The sequence below is a fragment of the Electrophorus electricus genome, chromosome 13 (genome assembly GCF_041902795.1).
Source record: "Electrophorus electricus isolate QZ-2024a chromosome 13, ASM4190279v1, whole genome shotgun sequence".
NCBI lineage: Eukaryota > Metazoa > Chordata > Actinopteri > Gymnotiformes > Gymnotidae > Electrophorus > Electrophorus electricus.
The window spans coordinates 22,163,449-22,188,407 of NC_137509.1; the positions used below are offsets into that span (position 1 = coordinate 22,163,449).

At 36.3% G+C, this 24,959-nt stretch overlaps 7 non-coding genes and 13 pseudogenes across 7 annotated transcripts; all 20 read left to right on the top strand.

Annotated features, from left to right (window-relative positions):
- Positions 1–1,150: 1,150 nt before the first annotated feature.
- LOC145648239 (5S ribosomal RNA) lies at positions 1,151–1,269 on the top strand (annotated as a pseudogene).
- Positions 1,270–2,060: 791 nt separating this feature from the next.
- LOC145647386 (5S ribosomal RNA) lies at positions 2,061–2,179 on the top strand (annotated as a pseudogene).
- A 790-nt stretch (positions 2,180–2,969) lies between these two features.
- On the top strand, positions 2,970–3,088 carry LOC145647388 (5S ribosomal RNA; annotated as a pseudogene).
- A 790-nt stretch (positions 3,089–3,878) lies between these two features.
- On the top strand, positions 3,879–3,997 carry LOC145647390 (5S ribosomal RNA; annotated as a pseudogene).
- Positions 3,998–5,225: 1,228 nt separating this feature from the next.
- On the top strand, positions 5,226–5,344 carry LOC145650096 (5S ribosomal RNA; annotated as a pseudogene).
- A 1,105-nt stretch (positions 5,345–6,449) lies between these two features.
- LOC145647391 (5S ribosomal RNA) lies at positions 6,450–6,568 on the top strand (annotated as a pseudogene).
- Positions 6,569–7,358: 790 nt separating this feature from the next.
- LOC145649940 (5S ribosomal RNA) lies at positions 7,359–7,477 on the top strand. The gene has a single exon (XR_014116643.1). It is a non-coding gene; the product is annotated as a 5S ribosomal RNA (ribosomal RNA).
- Positions 7,478–8,267: 790 nt separating this feature from the next.
- On the top strand, positions 8,268–8,386 carry LOC145648241 (5S ribosomal RNA; annotated as a pseudogene).
- A 791-nt stretch (positions 8,387–9,177) lies between these two features.
- Positions 9,178–9,296, top strand: LOC145647392 (5S ribosomal RNA; annotated as a pseudogene).
- Positions 9,297–10,086: 790 nt separating this feature from the next.
- On the top strand, positions 10,087–10,205 carry LOC145647393 (5S ribosomal RNA; annotated as a pseudogene).
- A 790-nt stretch (positions 10,206–10,995) lies between these two features.
- LOC145647394 (5S ribosomal RNA) lies at positions 10,996–11,114 on the top strand (annotated as a pseudogene).
- Positions 11,115–13,094: 1,980 nt separating this feature from the next.
- On the top strand, positions 13,095–13,213 carry LOC145644215 (5S ribosomal RNA; annotated as a pseudogene).
- Positions 13,214–13,883: 670 nt separating this feature from the next.
- Positions 13,884–14,002, top strand: LOC145649836 (5S ribosomal RNA; annotated as a pseudogene).
- Positions 14,003–14,668: 666 nt separating this feature from the next.
- LOC145646952 (5S ribosomal RNA) lies at positions 14,669–14,787 on the top strand. Its single transcript, XR_014116249.1, has one exon. It is a non-coding gene; the product is annotated as a 5S ribosomal RNA (ribosomal RNA).
- Positions 14,788–16,330: 1,543 nt separating this feature from the next.
- On the top strand, positions 16,331–16,449 carry LOC145647704 (5S ribosomal RNA; annotated as a pseudogene).
- Positions 16,450–17,554: 1,105 nt separating this feature from the next.
- On the top strand, positions 17,555–17,673 carry LOC145647544 (5S ribosomal RNA). Its single transcript, XR_014116350.1, has one exon. It is a non-coding gene; the product is annotated as a 5S ribosomal RNA (ribosomal RNA).
- A 1,544-nt stretch (positions 17,674–19,217) lies between these two features.
- LOC145647660 (5S ribosomal RNA) lies at positions 19,218–19,336 on the top strand. Its single transcript, XR_014116368.1, has one exon. It is a non-coding gene; the product is annotated as a 5S ribosomal RNA (ribosomal RNA).
- Positions 19,337–20,441: 1,105 nt separating this feature from the next.
- On the top strand, positions 20,442–20,560 carry LOC145647781 (5S ribosomal RNA). Its single transcript, XR_014116384.1, has one exon. It is a non-coding gene; the product is annotated as a 5S ribosomal RNA (ribosomal RNA).
- Positions 20,561–22,104: 1,544 nt separating this feature from the next.
- LOC145647896 (5S ribosomal RNA) lies at positions 22,105–22,223 on the top strand. Its single transcript, XR_014116399.1, has one exon. It is a non-coding gene; the product is annotated as a 5S ribosomal RNA (ribosomal RNA).
- A 1,544-nt stretch (positions 22,224–23,767) lies between these two features.
- Positions 23,768–23,886, top strand: LOC145648012 (5S ribosomal RNA). The gene has a single exon (XR_014116415.1). It is a non-coding gene; the product is annotated as a 5S ribosomal RNA (ribosomal RNA).
- The last annotated feature ends 1,073 nt before the right edge of the window (positions 23,887–24,959 follow it).

Below are 24,959 nucleotides of genomic sequence, written 5' to 3' on the forward strand. Positions count from 1 at the left end.
GTTAGCACCTGGGAATAGCCGATGTTGTAAGTTTTTTTTGCATCACTTTCATTTACTCTCCAACTCACATGCCTGAATGTGAAGTGCAGTGATTCATCAAAAAATATCTGTTAGCACCTTGGACTACGAGATGCTGTAAGCTTCTCTTGAATCACTTTAATTTACTCTCAAGATGACATGCTAGGATGTGAAATGCAGTGATTAATTAAAAAAACTATCTGTTAGCACCTGGGAATAGCAGATGCTGTAAGTTTTTGTTGCATCACTTTACTTTAATCTGCAACTGACAAGCTTGTATGTGAAGTGTACAGATTAAATAGAAATATTTTAGTACCAGGGAATAGCAGGTGGTGTAAGATTGTATTGCATCCCTTTAATTTATGTTCAAGCTATCATGTTCAAATTTGAAGTGCAGTGAATAATTAACTCAAACTATCTGTTAGCACCTGGGAATAGCCGATGCTGTAAGTTTTTTTTGCATCACTTTCATTTACTCTCCAACTCACATGCCTGAATGTGAAGTGCAGTGATTCATCAAAAACTATCTGTTAGCACCTTGGACTACGAGATGCTGTAAGCTTCTCTTGAATCACTTTAATTTACTGTCAAGATGACATGCTAGGATGTGAAATGCAGTGATTAATTAAAAAAACTATCTGTTAGCACCTGGGAATAGCAGATGCTGTAAGTTTTTGTTGCATCACTTTACTTTAATCTGCAACTGACAAGCTTGTATGTGAAGTGTACAGATTAAATAGAAATATTTTAGTACCAGGGAATAGCAGGTGCTGTAAGATTGTATTGCATCCCTTTAATTTATGTTCAAGCTATCATGTTCAAATTTGAAGTGCAGTGAATAATTAACTCAAACTATCTGTTAGCACCTGGGAATAGCAGATGCTGTACGTTTTTTTTGCATCACTTTCATTTACTCTCCAACTCACATGCCTGAATGTGAAGTACAGTGATTCATCAAAAAACTGTCTGTTAGTGCCTCCGTATACCAGATGTTGTAAGCTTTTATTGCATCATTTAATTTACATTCAAGATAACATTCTAGAATGTCAAGTGCAGGGATTAATAAAAAAAATTGTCAGATTGGTCTTTGATCATATTTGCTATGATTAGGCAATTTGAGTAAGTGTTTAAGGCTTACGGCCACACCAGCTTGAGAACGCCCAATCTCATCTGACCTTGGAAGCTAAGCAAGTTTGGGCCTGGATAGTACTGAGGTGGGACCCTACCTAGGAATAGCAGGTGCTGTAAGCTTTTCTTGCATCACTTTAATTTACTTTCAAGCTGACATGCTCAAATGTGAAGTGCAGTGATTAATAAAAAAAAACTATCTGTTAGCACCTGGGAATAGCCGATGCTGTAAGTTTTTTTTGCATCACTTTCATTTACTCTCCAACTCACATGCCTGAATGTGAAGTGCAGTGATTCATCAAAAACTATCTGTTAGCACCTTGGACTACGAGATGCTGTAAGCTTCTCTTGAATCACTTTAATTTACTGTCAAGATGACATGCTAGGATGTGAAATGCAGTGATTAATTAAAAAAACTATCTGTTAGCACCTGGGAATAGCAGATGCTGTAAGTTTTTGTTGCATCACTTTACTTTAATCTGCAACTGACAAGCTTGTATGTGAAGTGTACAGATTAAATAGAAATATTTTAGTACCAGGGAATAGCAGGTGCTGTAAGATTGTATTGCATCCCTTTAATTTATGTTCAAGCTATCATGTTCAAATTTGAAGTGCAGTGAATAATTAACTCAAACTATCTGTTAGCACCTGGGAATAGCAGATGCTGTAAGTTTTTTTTGCATCACTTTCATTTACTCTCCAACTCACATGCCTGAATGTGAAGTGCAGTGATTCATCAAAAAACTGTCTGTTAGTGCCTCCGTATACCAGATGTTGTAAGCTTTTATTGCATCATTTAATTTACATTCAAGATAACATTCTAGAATGTCAAGTGCAGGGATTAATAAAAAAAATTGTCAGATTGGTCTTTGATCATATTTGCTATGATTAGGCAATTTGAGTAAGTGTTTAAGGCTTACGGCCACACCAGCTTGAGAATGCCCAATCTCATCTGACCTTGGAAGCTAAGCAAGTTTGGGCCTGGATAGTACTGAGGTGGGACCCTACCTAGGAATACCAGGTGCTGTAAGCTTTTCTTGCATCACTTTAATTTACTTTCAAGCTGACATGCTCAAATGTAAAGTGCAGTGATTAATAAAAAAAACTATCTGTTAGCACCTGGGAATAGCCGATGCTGTAAGTTTTTTTTGCATCACTTTCATTTACTCTCCAACTCACATGCCTGAATGTGAAGTGCAGTGATTCATCAAAAACTATCTGTTAGCACCTTGGACTACGAGATGCTGTAAGCTTCTCTTGAATCACTTTAATTTACTGTCAAGATGACATGCTAGGATGTGAAATGCAGTGATTAATTAAAAAAACTATCTGTTAGCACCTGGGAATAGCAGATGCTGTAAGTTTTTGTTGCATCACTTTACTTTAATCTGCAACTGACAAGCTTGTATGTGAAGTGTACAGATTAAATAGAAATATTTTAGTACCAGGGAATAGCAGGTGCTGTAAGATTGTATTGCATCCCTTTAATTTATGTTCAAGCTATCATGTTCAAATTTGAAGTGCAGTGAATAATTAACTCAAACTATCTGTTAGCACCTGGGAATAGCAGATGCTGTAAGTTTTTTTTGCATCACTTTCATTTACTCTCCAACTCACATGCCTGAATGTGAAGTGCAGTGATTCATCAAAAAACTGTCTGTTAGTGCCTCCGTATACCAGATGTTGTAAGCTTTTATTGCATCATTTAATTTACATTCAAGATAACATTCTAGAATGTCAAGTGCAGGGATTAATAAAAAAAATTGTCAGATTGGTCTTTGATCATATTTGCTATGATTAGGCAATTTGAGTAAGTGTTTAAGGCTTACGGCCACACCAGCTTGAGAATGCCCAATCTCATCTGACCTTGGAAGCTAAGCAAGTTTGGGCCTGGATAGTACTGAGGTGGGACCCTACCTAGGAATACCAGGTGCTGTAAGCTTTTCTTGCATCACTTTAATTTACTTTCAAGCTGACATGCTCAAATGTAAAGTGCAGTGATTAATAAAAAAAACTATCTGTTAGCACCTGGGAATAGCAGATGCTGTAAGTTTTTTTTGCATCACTTTCATTTACTCTCCAACTCACATGCCTGAATGTGAAGTGCAGTGATTCATCAAAAACTATCTGTTAGCACCTTGGACTACGAGATGCTGTAAGCTTTTCTTGAATCACTTTAATTTACTGTCAAGATGACATGCTAGGATGTGAAATGCAGTGATTAATTAAAAAAACTATCTGTTAGCACCTGGGAATAGCAGATGCTGTAAGTTTTTGTTGCATCACTTTACTTTAATCTGCAACTGACAAGCTTGTATGTGAAGTGTACAGATTAAATAGAAATATTTTAGTACCAGGGAATAGCAGGTGGTGTAAGATTGTATTGCATCCCTTTAATTTATGTTCAAGCTATCATGTTCAAATTTGAAGTGCAGTGAATAATTAACTCAAACTATCGGTTAGCACCTGGGAATAGCAGATGCTGTACGTTTCTTTTGCATCACTTTCATTTACTCTCCAACTCACATGCCTGAATGTGAAGTGCAGTGATTCATCAAAAAACTGTCTGTTAGTGCCTCCGTATACCAGATGTTGTAAGCTTTTATTGCATCATTTAATTTACATTCAAGATAACATTCTAGAATGTCAATTGCAGGGATTAATAAAAAAAATTGTCAGATTGGTCTTTGATCATATTTGCTATGATTAGGCAAATTGAGTAAGCGTTTAAGGCTTACGGCCACACCAGCTTGAGAATGCCCAATCTCATCTGACCTTGGAAGCTAAGCAAGTTTGGGCCTGGATAGTACTGAGGTGGGACCCTACCTAGGAATACCAGGTGCTGTAAGCTTTTCTTGCATCACTTTAATTTACTTTCAAGCTGACATGCTCAAATGTGAAGTGCAGTGATTAATAAAAAAAACTATCTGTTAGCACCTGGGAATAGCCGATGTTGTAAGTTTTTTTTGCATCACTTTCATTTACTCTCCAACTCACATGCCTGAATGTGAAGTGCAGTGATTCATCAAAAAATATCTGTTAGCACCTTGGACTACGAGATGCTGTAAGCTTCTCTTGAATCACTTTAATTTACTCTCAAGATGACATGCTAGGATGTGAAATGCAGTGATTAATTAAAAAAACTATCTGTTAGCACCTGGGAATAGCAGATGCTGTAAGTTTTTGTTGCATCACTTTACTTTAATCTGCAACTGACAAGCTTGTATGTGAAGTGTACAGATTAAATAGAAATATTTTAGTACCAGGGAATAGCAGGTGGTGTAAGATTGTATTGCATCCCTTTAATTTATGTTCAAGCTATCATGTTCAAATTTGAAGTGCAGTGAATAATTAACTCAAACTATCTGTTAGCACCTGGGAATAGCCGATGCTGTAAGTTTTTTTTGCATCACTTTCATTTACTCTCCAACTCACATGCCTGAATGTGAAGTGCAGTGATTCATCAAAAACTATCTGTTAGCACCTTGGACTACGAGATGCTGTAAGCTTCTCTTGAATCACTTTAATTTACTGTCAAGATGACATGCTAGGATGTGAAATGCAGTGATTAATTAAAAAAACTATGTGTTAGCACCTGGGAATAGCAGATGCTGTAAGTTTTTGTTGCATCACTTTACTTTAATCTGTAACTGACAAGCTTGTATGTGAAGTGTACAGATTAAATAGAAATATTTTAGTACCAGGGAATAGCAGGTGCTGTAAGATTGTATTGCATCCCTTTAATTTATGTTCAAGCTATCATGTTCAAATTTGAAGTGCAGTGAATAATTAACTCAAACTATCTGTTAGCACCTGGGAATAGCAGATGCTGTAAGTTTTTTTTGCATCACTTTCATTTAATCTCCAACTCACATGCCTGAATGTGAAGTGCAGTGATTCATCAAAAAACTGTCTGTTAGTGCCTCCATATACCAGATGTTGTAAGCTTTTATTGCATCATTTAATTTACATTCAAGATAACATTCTAGAATGTCAAGTGCAGGGATTAATAAAAAAAATTGTCAGATTGGTCTTTGATCATATTTGCTATGATTAGGCAATTTGAGTAAGTGTTTAAGGCTTACGGCCACACCAGCTTGAGAACGCCCAATCTCATCTCACCTTGGAAGCTAAGCAAGTTTGGGCCTGGATAGTACTGAGGTGGGACCCTACCTAGGAATACCAGGTGCTGTAAGCTTTTCTTGCATCACTTTAATTTACTTTCAAGCTGACATGCTCAAATGTGAAGTGCAGTGATTAATAAAAAAAACTATCTGTTAGCACATGGGAATAGCCGATGCTGTAAGTTTTTTTTGCATCACTTTCATTTACTCTCCAACTCACATGCCTGAATGTGAAGTGCAGTGATTCATCAAAAATCTATCTGTTAGCACCTTGGACTACGAGATGCTGTAAGCTTCTCTTGCATCACTTTAATTTACTTTCAAGATGACATGCTAGGATGTGAAGTGCAGTGATTAATTAAAAAAACTATCTGTTAGCACCTGGGAATAGCAGATGCTGTAAGTTTTTGTTGCATCACTTTACTTTAATCTGCAACTGACAAGCTTGTATGTGAAGTGTACAGATTAAATAGAAATATTTTAGTACCAGGGAATAGCAGGTGCTGTAAGATTGTATTGCATCCCTTTAATTTATGTTCAAGCTATCATGTTCAAATTTGAAGTGCAGTGAATAATTAACTCAAACTATCTGTTAGCACCTGGGAATAGCAGATGCTGTAAGTTTTTTTTGCATCACTTTCATTTACTCTCCAACCTACATGCCTGAATGTGAAGTGCAGTGATTCATCAAAAAACTATATGTTAGCACATTGGACTACGAGATGCTGTAAGCTTCTCTTGCATCACTTTAATTTACTGTCAAGATGACATGCTAGGATGTGAAATGCAGTGATTAATTAAAAAAACTATCTGTTAGCACCTGGGAATAGCAGATGCTGTAAGTTTTTGTTGCATCACTTTACTTTAATCTGCAACTGACAAGCTTGTATGTGAAGTGTACAGATTAAATAGAAATTTTTTAGTACCAGGGAATAGCAGGTGCTGTAAGATTGTTTGCATCCCTTTAATTTATGTTCAAGCTATCATGTTCAAATTTGAAGTGCAGTGAATAATTAGTGCCTCAGTATACCAGCTCCGTATTGTAAGCTTTTATTGCATCATTTAATTACATTCAAGGTAACATTCTAGAATGTCAAATGCAGGGATTAATAAAACAAATTGTCAGATTGGTCTTTGATCATATTTGCTATGATTAGGCAATTTGAGTAAGTGTTTAAGGCTTACGGCCACACCAGCTTGAGAATGCCCAATCTCATCTGACCTTGGAAGCTAAGCAAGTTTGGGCCTGGATAGTACTGAGGTGGGACCCTACCTAGGAATACCAGGTGCTGTAAGCTTTTCTTGCATCACTTTAATTTACTTTCAAGCTGACATGCTCAAATGTAAAGTGCAGTGATTAATAAAAAAAACTATCTGTTAGCACCTGGGAATAGCAGATGCTGTAAGTTTTTTTTGCATCACTTTCATTTACTCTCCAACTCACATGCCTGAATGTGAAGTGCAGTGATTCATCAAAAACTATCTGTTAGCACCTTGGACTACGAGATGCTGTAAGCTTTTCTTGAATCACTGTAATTTACTGTCAAGATGACATGCTAGGATGTGAAATGCAGTGATTAATTAAAAAAACTATCTGTTAGCACCTGGGAATAGCAGATGCTGTAAGTTTTTGTTGCATCACTTTACTTTAATCTGCAACTGACAAGCTTGTATGTGAAGTGTACAGATTAAATAGAAATATTTTAGTACCAGGGAATAGCAGGTGGTGTAAGATTGTATTGCATCCCTTTAATTTATGTTCAAGCTATCATGTTCAAATTTGAAGTGCAGTGAATAATTAACTCAAACTATCGGTTAGCACCTGGGAATAGCAGATGCTGTACGTTTCTTTTGCATCACTTTCATTTACTCTCCAACTCACATGCCTGAATGTGAAGTGCAGTGATTCATCAAAAAACTGTCTGTTAGTGCCTCCGTATACCAGATGTTGTAAGCTTTTATTGCATCATTTAATTTACATTCAAGATAACATTCTAGAATGTCAAGTGCAGGGATTAATAAAAAAAATTGTCAGATTGGTCTTTGATCATATTTGCTATGATTAGGCAATTTGAGTAAGTGTTTAAGGCTTACGGCCACACCAGCTTGAGAACGCCCAATCTCATCTGACCTTGGAAGCTAAGCAAGTTTGGGCCTGGATAGTACTGAGGTGGGACCCTACCTAGGAATACCAGGTGCTGTAAGCTTTTCTTGCATCACTTTAATTTACTTTCAAGCTGACATGCTCAAATGTAAAGTGCAGTGATTAATAAAAAAAACTATCTGTTAGCACCTGGGAATAGCCGATGCTGTAAGTTTTTTTTGCATCACTTTCATTTACTCTCCAACTCACATGCCTGAATGTGAAGTGCAGTGATTCATCAAAAACTATCTGTTAGCACCTTGGACTACGAGATGCTGTAAGCTTCTCTTGAATCACTTTAATTTACTGTCAAGATGACATGCTAGGATGTGAAATGCAGTGATTAATTAAAAAAACTATCTGTTAGCACCTGGGAATAGCAGATGCTGTAAGTTTTTGTTGCATCACTTTACTTTAATCTGCAACTGACAAGCTTGTATGTGAAGTGTACAGATTAAATAGAAATATTTTAGTACCAGGGAATAGCAGGTGCTGTAAGATTGTATTGCATCCCTTTAATTTATGTTCAAGCTATCATGTTCAAATTTGAAGTGCAGTGAATAATTAACTCAAACTATCTGTTAGCACCTGGGAATAGCAGATGCTGTACGTTTTTTTTGCATCACTTTCATTTACTCTCCAACTCACATGCCTGAATGTGAAGTACAGTGATTCATCAAAAAACTGTCTGTTAGTGCCTCCGTATACCAGATGTTGTAAGCTTTTATTGCATCATTTAATTTACATTCAAGATAACATTCTAGAATGTCAAGTGCAGGGATTAATAAAAAAAATTGTCAGATTGGTCTTTGATCATATTTGCTATGATTAGGCAATTTGAGTAAGTGTTTAAGGCTTACGGCCACACCAGCTTGAGAACGCCCAATCTCATCTGACCTTGGAAGCTAAGCAAGTTTGGGCCTGGATAGTACTGAGGTGGGACCCTACCTAGGAATAGCAGGTGCTGTAAGCTTTTCTTGCATCACTTTAATTTACTTTCAAGCTGACATGCTCAAATGTGAAGTGCAGTGATTAATAAAAAAAAACTATCTGTTAGCACCTGGGAATAGCCGATGCTGTAAGTTTTTTTTGCATCACTTTCATTTACTCTCCAACTCACATGCCTGAATGTGAAGTGCAGTGATTCATCAAAAACTATCTGTTAGCACCTTGGACTACGAGATGCTGTAAGCTTCTCTTGAATCACTTTAATTTACTGTCAAGATGACATGCTAGGATGTGAAATGCAGTGATTAATTAAAAAAACTATCTGTTAGCACCTGGGAATAGCAGATGCTGTAAGTTTTTGTTGCATCACTTTACTTTAATCTGCAACTGACAAGCTTGTATGTGAAGTGTACAGATTAAATAGAAATATTTTAGTACCAGGGAATAGCAGGTGCTGTAAGATTGTATTGCATCCCTTTAATTTATGTTCAAGCTATCATGTTCAAATTTGAAGTGCAGTGAATAATTAACTCAAACTATCTGTTAGCACCTGGGAATAGCAGATGCTGTAAGTTTTTTTTGCATCACTTTCATTTACTCTCCAACTCACATGCCTGAATGTGAAGTGCAGTGATTCATCAAAAAACTGTCTGTTAGTGCCTCCGTATACCAGATGTTGTAAGCTTTTATTGCATCATTTAATTTACATTCAAGATAACATTCTAGAATGTCAAGTGCAGGGATTAATAAAAAAAATTGTCAGATTGGTCTTTGATCATATTTGCTATGATTAGGCAATTTGAGTAAGTGTTTAAGGCTTACGGCCACACCAGCTTGAGAATGCCCAATCTCATCTGACCTTGGAAGCTAAGCAAGTTTGGGCCTGGATAGTACTGAGGTGGGACCCTACCTAGGAATACCAGGTGCTGTAAGCTTTTCTTGCATCACTTTAATTTACTTTCAAGCTGACATGCTCAAATGTAAAGTGCAGTGATTAATAAAAAAAACTATCTGTTAGCACCTGGGAATAGCCGATGCTGTAAGTTTTTTTTGCATCACTTTCATTTACTCTCCAACTCACATGCCTGAATGTGAAGTGCAGTGATTCATCAAAAACTATCTGTTAGCACCTTGGACTACGAGATGCTGTAAGCTTCTCTTGAATCACTTTAATTTACTGTCAAGATGACATGCTAGGATGTGAAATGCAGTGATTAATTAAAAAAACTATCTGTTAGCACCTGGGAATAGCAGATGCTGTAAGTTTTTGTTGCATCACTTTACTTTAATCTGCAACTGACAAGCTTGTATGTGAAGTGTACAGATTAAATAGAAATATTTTAGTACCAGGGAATAGCAGGTGCTGTAAGATTGTATTGCATCCCTTTAATTTATGTTCAAGCTATCATGTTCAAATTTGAAGTGCAGTGAATAATTAACTCAAACTATCTGTTAGCACCTGGGAATAGCAGATGCTGTAAGTTTTTTTTGCATCACTTTCATTTACTCTCCAACTCACATGCCTGAATGTGAAGTGCAGTGATTCATCAAAAAACTGTCTGTTAGTGCCTCCGTATACCAGATGTTGTAAGCTTTTATTGCATCATTTAATTTACATTCAAGATAACATTCTAGAATGTCAAGTGCAGGGATTAATAAAAAAAATTGTCAGATTGGTCTTTGATCATATTTGCTATGATTAGGCAATTTGAGTAAGTGTTTAAGGCTTACGGCCACACCAGCTTGAGAATGCCCAATCTCATCTGACCTTGGAAGCTAAGCAAGTTTGGGCCTGGATAGTACTGAGGTGGGACCCTACCTAGGAATACCAGGTGCTGTAAGCTTTTCTTGCATCACTTTAATTTACTTTCAAGCTGACATGCTCAAATGTAAAGTGCAGTGATTAATAAAAAAAACTATCTGTTAGCACCTGGGAATAGCAGATGCTGTAAGTTTTTTTTGCATCACTTTCATTTACTCTCCAACTCACATGCCTGAATGTGAAGTGCAGTGATTCATCAAAAACTATCTGTTAGCACCTTGGACTACGAGATGCTGTAAGCTTTTCTTGAATCACTTTAATTTACTGTCAAGATGACATGCTAGGATGTGAAATGCAGTGATTAATTAAAAAAACTATCTGTTAGCACCTGGGAATAGCAGATGCTGTAAGTTTTTGTTGCATCACTTTACTTTAATCTGCAACTGACAAGCTTGTATGTGAAGTGTACAGATTAAATAGAAATATTTTAGTACCAGGGAATAGCAGGTGGTGTAAGATTGTATTGCATCCCTTTAATTTATGTTCAAGCTATCATGTTCAAATTTGAAGTGCAGTGAATAATTAACTCAAACTATCGGTTAGCACCTGGGAATAGCAGATGCTGTACGTTTCTTTTGCATCACTTTCATTTACTCTCCAACTCACATGCCTGAATGTGAAGTGCAGTGATTCATCAAAAAACTGTCTGTTAGTGCCTCCGTATACCAGATGTTGTAAGCTTTTATTGCATCATTTAATTTACATTCAAGATAACATTCTAGAATGTCAATTGCAGGGATTAATAAAAAAAATTGTCAGATTGGTCTTTGATCATATTTGCTATGATTAGGCAAATTGAGTAAGCGTTTAAGGCTTACGGCCACACCAGCTTGAGAATGCCCAATCTCATCTGACCTTGGAAGCTAAGCAAGTTTGGGCCTGGATAGTACTGAGGTGGGACCCTACCTAGGAATACCAGGTGCTGTAAGCTTTTCTTGCATCACTTTAATTTACTTTCAAGCTGACATGCTCAAATGTGAAGTGCAGTGATTAATAAAAAAAACTATCTGTTAGCACCTGGGAATAGCCGATGTTGTAAGTTTTTTTTGCATCACTTTCATTTACTCTCCAACTCACATGCCTGAATGTGAAGTGCAGTGATTCATCAAAAAATATCTGTTAGCACCTTGGACTACGAGATGCTGTAAGCTTCTCTTGAATCACTTTAATTTACTCTCAAGATGACATGCTAGGATGTGAAATGCAGTGATTAATTAAAAAAACTATCTGTTAGCACCTGGGAATAGCAGATGCTGTAAGTTTTTGTTGCATCACTTTACTTTAATCTGCAACTGACAAGCTTGTATGTGAAGTGTACAGATTAAATAGAAATATTTTAGTACCAGGGAATAGCAGGTGGTGTAAGATTGTATTGCATCCCTTTAATTTATGTTCAAGCTATCATGTTCAAATTTGAAGTGCAGTGAATAATTAACTCAAACTATCTGTTAGCACCTGGGAATAGCCGATGCTGTAAGTTTTTTTTGCATCACTTTCATTTACTCTCCAACTCACATGCCTGAATGTGAAGTGCAGTGATTCATCAAAAACTATCTGTTAGCACCTTGGACTACAAGATGCTGTAAGCTTCTCTTGAATCACTTTAATTTACTGTCAAGATGACATGCTAGGATGTGAAATGCAGTGATTAATTAAAAAAACTATGTGTTAGCACCTGGGAATAGCAGATGCTGTAAGTTTTTGTTGCATCACTTTACTTTAATCTGTAACTGACAAGCTTGTATGTGAAGTGTACAGATTAAATAGAAATATTTTAGTACCAGGGAATAGCAGGTGCTGTAAGATTGTATTGCATCCCTTTAATTTATGTTCAAGCTATCATGTTCAAATTTGAAGTGCAGTGAATAATTAACTCAAACTATCTGTTAGCACCTGGGAATAGCAGATGCTGTAAGTTTTTTTTGCATCACTTTCATTTACTCTCCAACTCACATGCCTGAATGTGAAGTGCAGTGATTCATCAAAAACTATCTGTTAGCACCTTGGACTACGAGATGCTGTAAGCTTCTCTTGAATCACTTTAATTTACTGTCAAGATGACATGCTAGGATGTGAAATGCAGTGATTAATTAAAAAAACTATGTGTTAGCACCTGGGAATAGCAGATGCTGTAAGTTTTTGTTGCATCACTTTACTTTAATCTGTAACTGACAAGCTTGTATGTGAAGTGTACAGATTAAATAGAAATATTTTAGTACCAGGGAATAGCAGGTGCTGTAAGATTGTATTGCATCCCTTTAATTTATGTTCAAGCTATCATGTTCAAATTTGAAGTGCAGTGAATAATTAACTCAAACTATCTGTTAGCACCTGGGAATAGCAGATGCTGTAAGTTTTTTTTGCATCACTTTCATTTACTCTCCAACTCACATGCCTGAATGTGAAGTGCAGTGATTCATCAAAAAACTATATGTTAGCACATTGGACTACGAGATGCTGTAAGCTTCTCTTGCATCACTTTAATTTACTGTCAAGATGACATGCTAGGATGTGAAATGCAGTGATTAATTAAAAAAACTATCTGTTAGCACCTGGGAATAGCAGATGCTGTAAGTTTTTGTTGCATCACTTTACTTTAATCTGCAACTGACAAGCTTGTATGTGAAGTGTACAGATTAAATAGAAATTTTTTAGTACCAGGGAATAGCAGGTGCTGTAAGATTGTTTGCATCCCTTTAATTTATGTTCAAGCTATCATGTTCAAATTTGAAGTGCAGTGAATAATTAGTGCCTCAGTATACCAGCTCCGTATTGTAAGCTTTTATTGCATCATTTAATTACATTCAAGGTAACATTCTAGAATGTCAAGTGCAGGGATTAATAAAACAAATTGTCAGATTGGTCTTTGATCATATTTGCTATGATTAGGCAATTTGAGTAAGTGTTTAAGGCTTACGGCCACACCAGCTTGAGAACGCCCAATCTCATCTGACCTTGGAAGCTAAGCAAGTTTGGGCCTGAATAGTACTGAGGTGGGACCCTACCTAGGAAGACCAGGTGCTGTAAGCTTTTCTTGCATCACTTTAATTTACTTTCAAGCTGACATGCTCAAATGTGAAGTGCAGTGATTAATAAAAAAAACTATCTGTTAGCACCTGGGAATAGCAGATGCTGTAAGTTTTTTTTGCATCACTTTCATTTACTCTCCAACTCACATGCCTGAATGTGAAGTGCAGTGATTCCTCAAAAATCTATCTGTTAGCACCTTGGACTACGAGATGCTGTAAGCTTCTCTTGCATCACTTTAATTTACTTTCAAGATGACATGCTAGGATGTGAAGTGCAGTGATTAATTAAAAAAACTATCTGTTAGCACCTGGGAATAGCAGATGCTGTAAGTTTTTGTTGCATCACTTTACTTTAATCTGCAACTGACAAGCTTGTATGTGAAGTGTACAGATTAAATAGAAATATTTTAGTACCAGGGAATAGCAGGTGCTGTAAGATTGTTTGCATCCCTTTAATTTATGTTCAAGCTATCATGTTCAAATTTGAAGTGCAGTGAATAATTAGTACCTCCGTATACCAGCTCCGTATTGTAAGCTTTTATTGCATCATTTAATTACATTCAAGATAACATTCTAGAATGTCAAGTGCAGGGATTAATAAAAAAAATTGTCAGATTGGTCTTTGATCATATTTGCTATGATTAGGCAATTTGAGTAAGTGTTTAAGGCTTACGTACGGCCACACCAGCTTGAGAACGCCCAATCTCATCTGACCTTGGAAGCTAAGCAAGTTTGGGCCTGAATAGTACTGAGGTGGGACCCTACCTAGGAATACCAGGTGCTGTAAGCTTTTCTTGCATCACTTTAATTTACTTTCAAGCTGACATGCTCAAATATGAAGTGCAGTGATTAATAAAAAAAACTATCTGTTAGCACCTGGGAATAGCAGATGCTGTAAGTTTTTTTTGCATCACTTTCATTTACTCTCCAACTCACATGCCTGAATGTGAAGTGCAGTGATTCCTCAAAAATCTATCTGTTAGCACCTTGGACTACGAGATGCTGTAAGCTTCTCTTGCATCACTTTAATTTACTTTCAAGATGACATGCTAGGATGTGAAGTGCAGTGATTAATTAAAAAAACTATCTGTTAGCACCTGGGAATAGCAGATGCTGTAAGTTTTTGTTGCATCACTTTACTTTAATCTGCAACTGACAAGCTTGTATGTGAAGTGTACAGATTAAATAGAAATATTTTAGTACCAGGGAATAGCAGGTGCTGTAAGATTGTTTGCATCCCTTTAATTTATTTTCAAGCTATCATGTTCAAATTTGAAGTGCAGTGAATAATTAGTGCCTCCGTATACCAGCTCCGTATTGTAAGCTTTTATTGCATCATTTAATTACATTCAAGATAACATTCTAGAATGTCAAGTGCAGGGATTAATAAAAAAAATTGTCAGATTGGTCTTTGATCATATTTGCTATGATTAGGCAATTTGAGTAAGTGTTTAAGGCTTACGGCCACACCAGCTTGAGAACGCCCAATCTCATCTGAACTTGGAAGCTAAGCAAGTTTGGGCCTGAATAGTACTGAGGTGGGACCCTACCTAGGAAGACCAGGTGCTGTAAGCTTTTCTTGCATCACTTTAATTTACTTTCAAGCTGACATGCTCAAATGTGAAGTGCAGTGATTAATAAAAAAAACTATCTGTTAGCACCTGGGAATAGCAGATGCTGTAAGTTTTTTTTGCATCACTTTCATTTACTCTCCAACTCACATGCCTGAATGTGAAGTGCAGTGATTCCTCAAAAATCTATCTGTTAGCACCTTGGACTACGAGATGCTGTAAGCTTCTCTTGCATCCCTTTAATTTACTTTCAAGATGACATGCTAGGATGTGAAGTGCAGTGATTAATTAAAAAAACTATCTGTTAGCACCTGGGAATAGCAAATGCTGTAAGTTTTTGTTGCATCACTTTACTTTAATCTGCAACTGACAAGCTTGTATGTGAAGTGTACAGATTAAATAGAAATATTTTAGTACCAGGGAATAGCAGGTGCTGTAAGATTGTATTGCATCCCTTTAATTTATGTTCAAGCTATCATGTTCAAATTTGAAGTGCAGTGAATAATTAACTCAAACTATCTGTTAGCACCTGGGAATAGCAGATGCTGTAAGTTTTTTTTGCATCACTTTCATTTACTCTCCAACTCACATGCCTGAATGTGAAGTGCAGTGATTCATCAAAAAACTATCTGTTAGCACCTTGGACTACGAGATGCTGTAAGCTTCTCTTGCATCACTTTAATTTACTGTCAAGATGACATGCTAAGATGTGAAATGCAGTGATTAATTAAAAAAACTATCTGTTAGCACCTGGGAATAGCAGATGCTGTAAGTTTTTGTTGCATCACTTTACTTTAATCTGCAACTGACAAGCTTGTATGTGAAGTGTACAGATTAAATAGAAATATTTTAGTACCAGGGAATAGCAGGTGCTGTAAGATTGTATTGCATCCCTTTAATTTATGTTCAAGCTATCATGTTCAAATTTGAAGTGCAATGAATAATTAACTCAAACTATCTGTTAGCACCTGGGAATAGCAGATGCTGTAAGTTTTTTTTGCATCACTTTCATTTACTCTCCAACTCACATGCCTGAATGTGAAGTGCAGTGATTCATCAAAAAACTATATATTAGCACATTGGACTACGAGATGCTGTAAGCTTCTCTTGCATCACTTTAATTTACTGTCAAGATGACATGCTAGGATGTGAAATGCAGTGATTAATTAAAAAAACTATCTGTTAGCACCTGGGAATAGCAGATGCTGTAAGTTTTTGTTGCATCACTTTACTTTAATCTGCAACTGACAAGCTTGTATGTGAAGTGTACAGATTAAATAGAAATATTTTAGTACCAGGGAATAGCAGGTGCTGTAAGATTGTTTGCATCCCTTTAATTTATGTTCAAGCTATCATGTTCAAATTTGAAGTGCAGTGAATAATTAGTGCCTCCGTATACCAGCTCCGTATTGTAAGCTTTTATTGCATCATTTAATTACATTCAAGATAACATTCTAGAATGTCAAGTGCAGGGATTAATAAAAAAATTGTCAGATTGGTCTTTGATCATATTTGCTATGATTAGGCAATTTGAGTAAGTGTTTAAGGCTTACGGCCACACCAGCTTGAGAACGCCCAATCTCATCTGAAATTGGAAGCTAAGCAAGTTTGGGCCTGAATAGTACTGAGGTGGGACCCTACCTAGGAATACCAGGTGCTGTAAGCTTTTCTTGCATCACTTTAATTTACTTTCAAGCTGACATGCTCAAATGTGAAGTGCAGTGATTAATAAAAAAAACTATCTGTTAGCACCTGGGAATAGCAGATGCTGTAAGTTTTTTTTGCATCACTTTCATTTACTCTCCAACTCACATGCCTGAATGTGAAGTGCAGTGATTCCTCAAAAATCTATCTGTTAGCACCTTGGACTACGAGATGCTGTAAGCTTCTCTTGCATCCCTTTAATTTACTGTCAAGATGACATGCTAAGATGTGAAATGCAGTGATTAATTAAAAAAACTATCTGTTAGCACCTGGGAATAGCAGATGCTGTAAGTTTTTGTTGCATCACTTTACTTTAATCTGCAACTGACAAGCTTGTATGTGAAGTGTACAGATTAAATAGAAATATTTTAGTACCAGGGAATAGCAGGTGCTGTAAGATTGTATTGCATCCCTTTAATTTATGTTCAAGCTATCATGTTCAAATTTGAAGTGCAATGAATAATTAACTCAAACTATCTGTTAGCACCTGGGAATAGCAGATGCTGTAAGTTTTTTTTGCATCACTTTCATTTACTCTCCAACTCACATGCCTGAATGTGAAGTGCAGTGATTCATCAAAAAACTATATATTAGCACATTGGACTACGAGATGCTGTAAGCTTCTCTTGCATCACTTTAATTTACTGTCAAGATGACATGCTAAGATGTGAAATGCAGTGATTAATTAAAAAAACTATCTGTTAGCACCTGGGAATAGCAGATGCTGTAAGTTTTTGTTGCATCACTTTACTTTAATCTGCAACTGACAAGCTTGTATGTGAAGTGTACAGATTAAATAGAAATATTTTAGTACCAGGGAATAGCAGGTGCTGTAAGATTGTTTGCATCCCTTTAATTTATGTTCAAGCTATCATGTTCAAATTTGAAGTGCAGTGAATAATTAGTGCCTCCGTATACCAGCTCCGTATTGTAAGCTTTTATTGCATCATTTAATTACATTCAAGATAACATTCTAGAATGTCAAGTGCAGGGATTAATAAAAAAAATTGTCAGATTGGTCTTTGATCATATTTGCTATGATTAGGCAATTTGAGTAAGTGTTTAAGGCTTACGGCCACACCAGCTTGAGAACGCCCAATCTCATCTGAACTTGGAAGCTAAGCAAGTTTGGGCCTGAATAGTACTGAGGTGGGACCCTACCTAGGAATACCAGGTGCTGTAAGCTTTTCTTGCATCACTTTAATTTACTTTCAAGCTGACATGCTCAAATGTGAAGTGCAGTGATTAATAAAAAAAACTATCTGTTAGCACCTGGGAATAGCAGATGCTGTAAGTTTTTTTTGCATCACTTTCATTTACTCTCCAACTCACATGCCTGAATGTGAAGTGCAGTGATTCCTCAAAAATCTATCTGTTAGCACCTTGGACTACGAGATGCTGTAAGCTTCTCTTGCATCCCTTTAATTTACTTTCAAGATGACATGCTAGGATGTGAAGTGCAGTGATTAATTAAAAAAACTATCTGTTAGCACCTGGGAATAGCAAATGCTGTAAGTTTTTGTTGCATCACTTTACTTTAATCTGCAACTGACAAGCTTGTATGTGAAGTGTACAGATTAAATAGAAATATTTTAGTACCAGGGAATAGCAGGTGCTGTAAGATTGTATTGCATCCCTTTAATTTATGTTCAAGCTATCATGTTCAAATTTGAAGTGCAGTGAATAATTAACTCAAACTATCTGTTAGCACCTGGGAATAGCAGATGCTGTAAGTTTTTTTTGCATCACTTTCATTTACTCTCCAACTCACATGCCTGAATGTGAAGTGCAGTGATTCATCAAAAAACTATCTGTTAGCACCTTGGACTACGAGATGCTGTAAGCTTCTCTTGCATCACTTTAATTTACTGTCAAGATGACATGCTAAGATGTGAAATGCAGTGATTAATTAAAAAAACTATCTGTTAGCACCTGGGAATAGCAGATGCTGTAAGTTTTTGTTGCATCACTTTACTTTAATCTGCAACTGACAAGCTTGTATGTGAAGTGTACAGATTAAATAGAAATATTTTAGTACCAGGGAATAGCAGGTGCTGTAAGATTGTATTGCATCCCTTTAATTTATGTTCAAGCTATCATGTTCAAATTTGAAGTGCAATGAATAATTAACTCAAACTATCTGTTAGCACCTGGGAATAGCAGATGCTGTAAGTTTTTTTTGCATCACTTTCATTTACTCTCCAACTCACATGCCTGAATGTGAAGTGCAGTGATTCATCAAAAAACTATATATTAGCACATTGGACTACGAGATGCTGTAAGCTTCTCTTGCATCACTTTAATTTACTGTCAAGATGACATGCTAGGATGTGAAATGCAGTGATTAATTAAAAAAACTATCTGTTAGCATCTGGGAATAGCAGATGCTGTAAGTTTTTGTTGCATCACTTTACTTTAATCTGCAACTGACAAGCTTGTATGTGAAGTGTACAGATTAAATAGAAATATTTTAGTACCAGGGAATAGCAGGTGCTGTTAGATTGTTTGCATCCCTTTAATTTATGTTCAAGCTATCATGTTCAAATTTGAAGTGCAGTGAATAATTAGTGCCTCCGTATACCAGCTCCGTATTGTAAGCTTTTATTGCATCATTTAATTACATTCAAGATAACATTCTAGAATGTCAAGTGCAGGGATTAATAAAAAAAATTGTCAGATTGGTCTTTGATCATATTTGCTATGATTAGGCAATTTGAGTAAGTGTTTAAGGCTTACGGCCACACCAGCTTGAGAACGCCCAATCTCATCTGAACTTGGAAGCTAAGCAAGTTTGGGCCTGAATAGTACTGAGGTGGGACCCTACCTAGGAATACCAGGTGCTGTAAGCTTTTCTTGCATCACTTTAATTTACTTTCAAGCTGACATGCTCAAATGTGAAGTGCAGTGATTAATAAAAAAAACTATCTGTTAGCACCTGGGAATAGCAGATGCTGTAAGTTTTTTTTGCATCACTTTCATTTACTCTCCAACTCACATGCCTGAATGTGAAGTGCAGTGATTCCTCAAAAATCTATCTGTTAGCACCTTGGACTACGAGATGCTGTAAGCTTCTCTTGCATCCCTTTAATTTACTTTCAAGATGACATGCTAGGATGTGAAGTGCAGTGATTAATTAAAAAAACTATCTGTTAGCACCTGGGAATAGCAAATGCTGTAAGTTTTTGTTGCATCACTTTACTTTAATCTGCAACTGACAAGCTTGTATGTGAAGTGTACAGATTAAATAGAAATATTTTAGTACCAGGGAATAGCAGGTGCTGTAAGATTGTATTGCATCCCTTTAATTTATGTTCAAGCTATCATGTTCAAATTTGAAGTGCAGTGAATAATTAACTCAAACTATCTGTTAGCACCTGGGAATAGCAGATGCTGTAAGTTTTTTTTGCATCACTTTCATTTACTCTCCAACTCACATGCCTGAATGTGAAGTGCAGTGATTCATCAAAAAACTATCTGTTAGCACCTTGGACTACGAGATGCTGTAAGCTTCTCTTGCATCACTTTAATTTACTGTCAAGATGACATGCTAAGATGTGAAATGCAGTGATTAATTAAAAAAACTATCTGTTAGCACCTGGGAATAGCAGATGCTGTAAGTTTTTGTTGCATCACTTTACTTTAATCTGCAACTGACAAGCTTGTATGTGAAGTGTACAGATTAAATAGAAATATTTTAGTACTAGGGAATAGCAGGTGCTGTAAGATTGTTTGCATCCCTTTAATTTATGTTCAAGCTATCATGTTCAAATTTGAAGTGCAGTGAATAATTAGTGCCTCCGTATACCAGCTCCGTATTGTAAGCTTTTATTGCATCATTTAATTACATTCAAGATAACATTCTAGAATGTCAAGTGCAGGGATTAATAAAAAAAATTGTCAGATTGGTCTTTGATCATATTTGCTATGATTAGGCAATTTGAGTAAGTGTTTAAGGCTTACGGCCACACCAGCTTGAGAACGCCCAATCTCATCTGAACTTGGAAGCTAAGCAAGTTTGGGCCTGAATAGTACTGAGGTGGGACCCTACCTAGGAATACCAGGTGCTGTAAGCTTTTCTTGCATCACTTTAATTTACTTTCAAGCTGACATGCTCAAATGTGAAGTGCAGTGATTAATAAAAAAAACTATCTGTTAGCACCTGGGAATAGCAGATGCTGTAAGTTTTTTTTGCATCACTTTCATTTACTCTCCAACTCACATGCCTGAATGTGAAGTGCAGTGATTCCTCAAAAATCTATCTGTTAGCACCTTGGACTACGAGATGCTGTAAGCTTCTCTTGCATCCCTTTAATTTACTTTCAAGATGACATGCTAGGATGTGAAGTGCAGTGATTAATTAAAAAAACTATCTGTTAGCACCTGGGAATAGCAAATGCTGTAAGTTTTTGTTGCATCACTTTACTTTAATCTGCAACTGACAAGCTTGTATGTGAAGTGTACAGATTAAATAGAAATATTTTAGTACCAGGGAATAGCAGGTGCTGTAAGATTGTATTGCATCCCTTTAATTTATGTTCAAGCTATCATGTTCAAATTTGAAGTGCAGTGAATAATTAACTCAAACTATCTGTTAGCACCTGGGAATAGCAGATGCTGTAAGTTTTTTTTGCATCACTTTCATTTACTCTCCAACTCACATGCCTGAATGTGAAGTGCAGTGATTCATCAAAAAACTATCTGTTAGCACCTTGGACTACGAGATGCTGTAAGCTTCTCTTGCATCACTTTAATTTACTGTCAAGATGACATGCTAAGATGTGAAATGCAGTGATTAATTAAAAAAACTATCTGTTAGCACCTGGGAATAGCAGATGCTGTAAGTTTTTGTTGCATCACTTTACTTTAATCTGCAACTGACAAGCTTGTATGTGAAGTGTACAGATTAAATAGAAATATTTTAGTACCAGGGAATAGCAGGTGCTGTAAGATTGTATTGCATCCCTTTAATTTATGTTCAAGCTATCATGTTCAAATTTGAAGTGCAATGAATAATTAACTCAAACTATCTGTTAGCACCTGGGAATAGCAGATGCTGTAAGTTTTTTTTGCATCACTTTCATTTACTCTCCAACTCACATGCCTGAATGTGAAGTGCAGTGATTCATCAAAAAACTATATATTAGCACATTGGACTACGAGATGCTGTAAGCTTCTCTTGCATCACTTTAATTTACTGTCAAGATGACATGCTAGGATGTGAAATGCAGTGATTAATTAAAAAAACTATCTGTTAGCACCTGGGAATAGCAGATGCTGTAAGTTTTTATTGCATCACTTTACTTTAATCTGCAACTGACAAGCTTGTATGTGAAGTGTACAGATTAAATAGAAATATTTTAGTACCAGGGAATAGCAGGTGCTGTAAGATTGTTTGCATCCCTTTAATTTATGTTCAAGCTATCATGTTCAAATTTGAAGTGCAGTGAATAATTAGTGCCTCCGTATACCAGCTCCGTATTGTAAGCTTTTATTGCATCATTTAATTACATTCAAGATAACATTCTAGAATGTCAAGTGCAGGGATTAATAAAAAAAATTGTCAGATTGGTCTTTGATCATATTTGCTATGATTAGGCAATTTGAGTAAGTGTTTAAGGCTTACGGCCACACCAGCTTGAGAACGCCCAATCTCATCTGAACTTGGAAGCTAAGCAAGTTTGGGCCTGAATAGTACTGAGGTGGGACCCTACCTAGGAATACCAGGTGCTGTAAGCTTTTCTTGCATCACTTTAATTTACTTTCAAGCTGACATGCTCAAATGTGAAGTGCAGTGATTAATAAAAAAAACTATCTGTTAGCACCTGGGAATAGCAGATGCTGTAAGTTTTTTTTGCATCACTTTCATTTACTCTCCAACTCACATGCCTGAATGTGAAGTGCAGTGATTCCTCAAAAATCTATCTGTTAGCACCTTGGACTACGAGATGCTCTAAGCTTCTCTTGCATCCCTTTAATTTACTTTCAAGATGACATGCTAGGATGTGAAGTGCAGTGATTAATTAAAAAAACTATCTGTTAGCACCTGGGAATAGCAAATGCTGTAAGTTTTTGTTGCATCACTTTACTTTAATCTGCAACTGACAAGCTTGTATGTGAAGTGTACAGATTAAATAGAAATATTTTAGTACCAGGGAATAGCAGGTGCTGTAAGATTGTATTGCATCCCTTTAATTTATGTTCAAGCTATCATGTTCAAATTTGAAGTGCAGTGAATAATTAACTCAAACTATCTGTTAGCACCTGGGAATAGCAGATGCTGTAAGTTTTTTTTGCATCACTTTCATTTACTCTCCAACTCACATGCCTGAATGTGAAGTGCAGTGATTCATCAAAAAACTATCTGTTAGCACCTTGGACTACGAGATGCTGTAAGCTTCTCTTGCATCACTTTAATTTACTGTCAAGATGACATGCTAAGATGTGAAATGCAGTGATTAATTAAAAAAACTATCTGTTAGCACCTGGGAATAGCAGATGCTGTAAGTTTTTGTTGCATCACTTTACTTTAATCTGCAACTGACAAGCTTGTATGTGAAGTGTACAGATTAAATAGAAATATTTTAGTACCAGGGAATAGCAGGTGCTGTAAGATTGTATTGCATCCCTTTAATTTATGTTCAAGCTATCATGTTCAAATTTGAAGTGCAATGAATAATTAACTCAAACTATCTGTTAGCACCTGGGAATAGCAGATGCTGTAAGTTTTTTTTGCATCACTTTCATTTACTCTCCAACTCACATGCCTGAATGTGAAGTGCAGTGATTCATCAAAAAACTATATATTAGCACATTGGACTACGAGATGCTGTAAGCTTCTCTTGCATCACTTTAATTTACTGTCAAGATGACATGCTAGGATGTGAAATGCAGTGATTAATTAAAAAAACTATCTGTTAGCACCTGGGAATAGCAGATGCTGTAAGTTTTTGTTGCATCACTTTACTTTAATCTGCAACTGACAAGCTTGTATGTGAAGTGTACAGATTAAATAGAAATATTTTAGTACCAGGGAATAGCAGGTGCTGTAAGATTGTTTGCATCCCTTTAATTTATGTTCAAGCTATCATGTTCAAATTTGAAGTGCAGTGAATAATTAGTGCCTCCGTATACCAGCTCCGTATTGTAAGCTTTTATTGCATCATTTAATTACATTCAAGATAACATTCTAGAATGTCAAGTGCAGGGATTAATAAAAAAAATTGTCAGATTGGTCTTTGATCATATTTGCTATGATTAGGCAATTTGAGTAAGTGTTTAAGGCTTACGGCCACACCAGCTTGAGAACGCCCAATCTCATCTGAACTTGGAAGCTAAGCAAGTTTGGGCCTGAATAGTACTGAGGTGGGACCCTACCTAGGAATACCAGGTGCTGTAAGCTTTTCTTGCATCACTTTAATTTACTTTCAAGCTGACATGCTCAAATGTGAAGTGCAGTGATTAATAAAAAAAACTATCTGTTAGCACCTGGGAATAGCAGATGCTGTAAGTTTTTTTTGCATCACTTTCATTTACTCTCCAACTCACATGCCTGAATGTGAAGTGCAGTGATTCCTCAAAAATCTATCTGTTAGCACCTTGGACTACGAGATGCTCTAAGCTTCTCTTGCATCCCTTTAATTTACTTTCAAGATGACATGCTAGGATGTGAAGTGCAGTGATTAATTAAAAAAACTATCTGTTAGCACCTGGGAATAGCAAATGCTGTAAGTTTTTGTTGCATCACTTTACTTTAATCTGCAACTGACAAGCTTGTATGTGAAGTGTACAGATTAAATAGAAATATTTTAGTACCAGGGAATAGCAGGTGCTGTAAGATTGTATTGCATCCCTTTAATTTATGTTCAAGCTATCATGTTCAAATTTGAAGTGCAGTGAATAATTAACTCAAACTATCTGTTAGCACCTGGGAATAGCAGATGCTGTAAGTTTTTTTTGCATCACTTTCATTTACTCTCCAACTCACATGCCTGAATGTGAAGTGCAGTGATTCATCAAAAAACTATCTGTTAGCACCTTGGACTACGAGATGCTGTAAGCTTCTCTTGCATCACTTTAATTTACTGTCAAGATGACATGCTAAGATGTGAAATGCAGTGATTAATTAAAAAAACTATCTGTTAGCACCTGGGAATAGCAGATGCTGTAAGTTTTTGTTGCATCACTTTACTTTAATCTGCAACTGACAAGCTTGTATGTGAAGTGTACAGATTAAATAGAAATATTTTAGTACCAGGGAATAGCAGGTGCTGTAAGATTGTATTGCATCCCTTTAATTTATGTTCAAGCTATCATGTTCAAATTTGAAGTGCAATGAATAATTAACTCAAACTATCTGTTAGCACCTGGGAATAGCAGATGCTGTAAGTTTTTTTTGCATCACTTTCATTTACTCTCCAACTCACATGCCTGAATGTGAAGTGCAGTGATTCATCAAAAAACTATATATTAGCA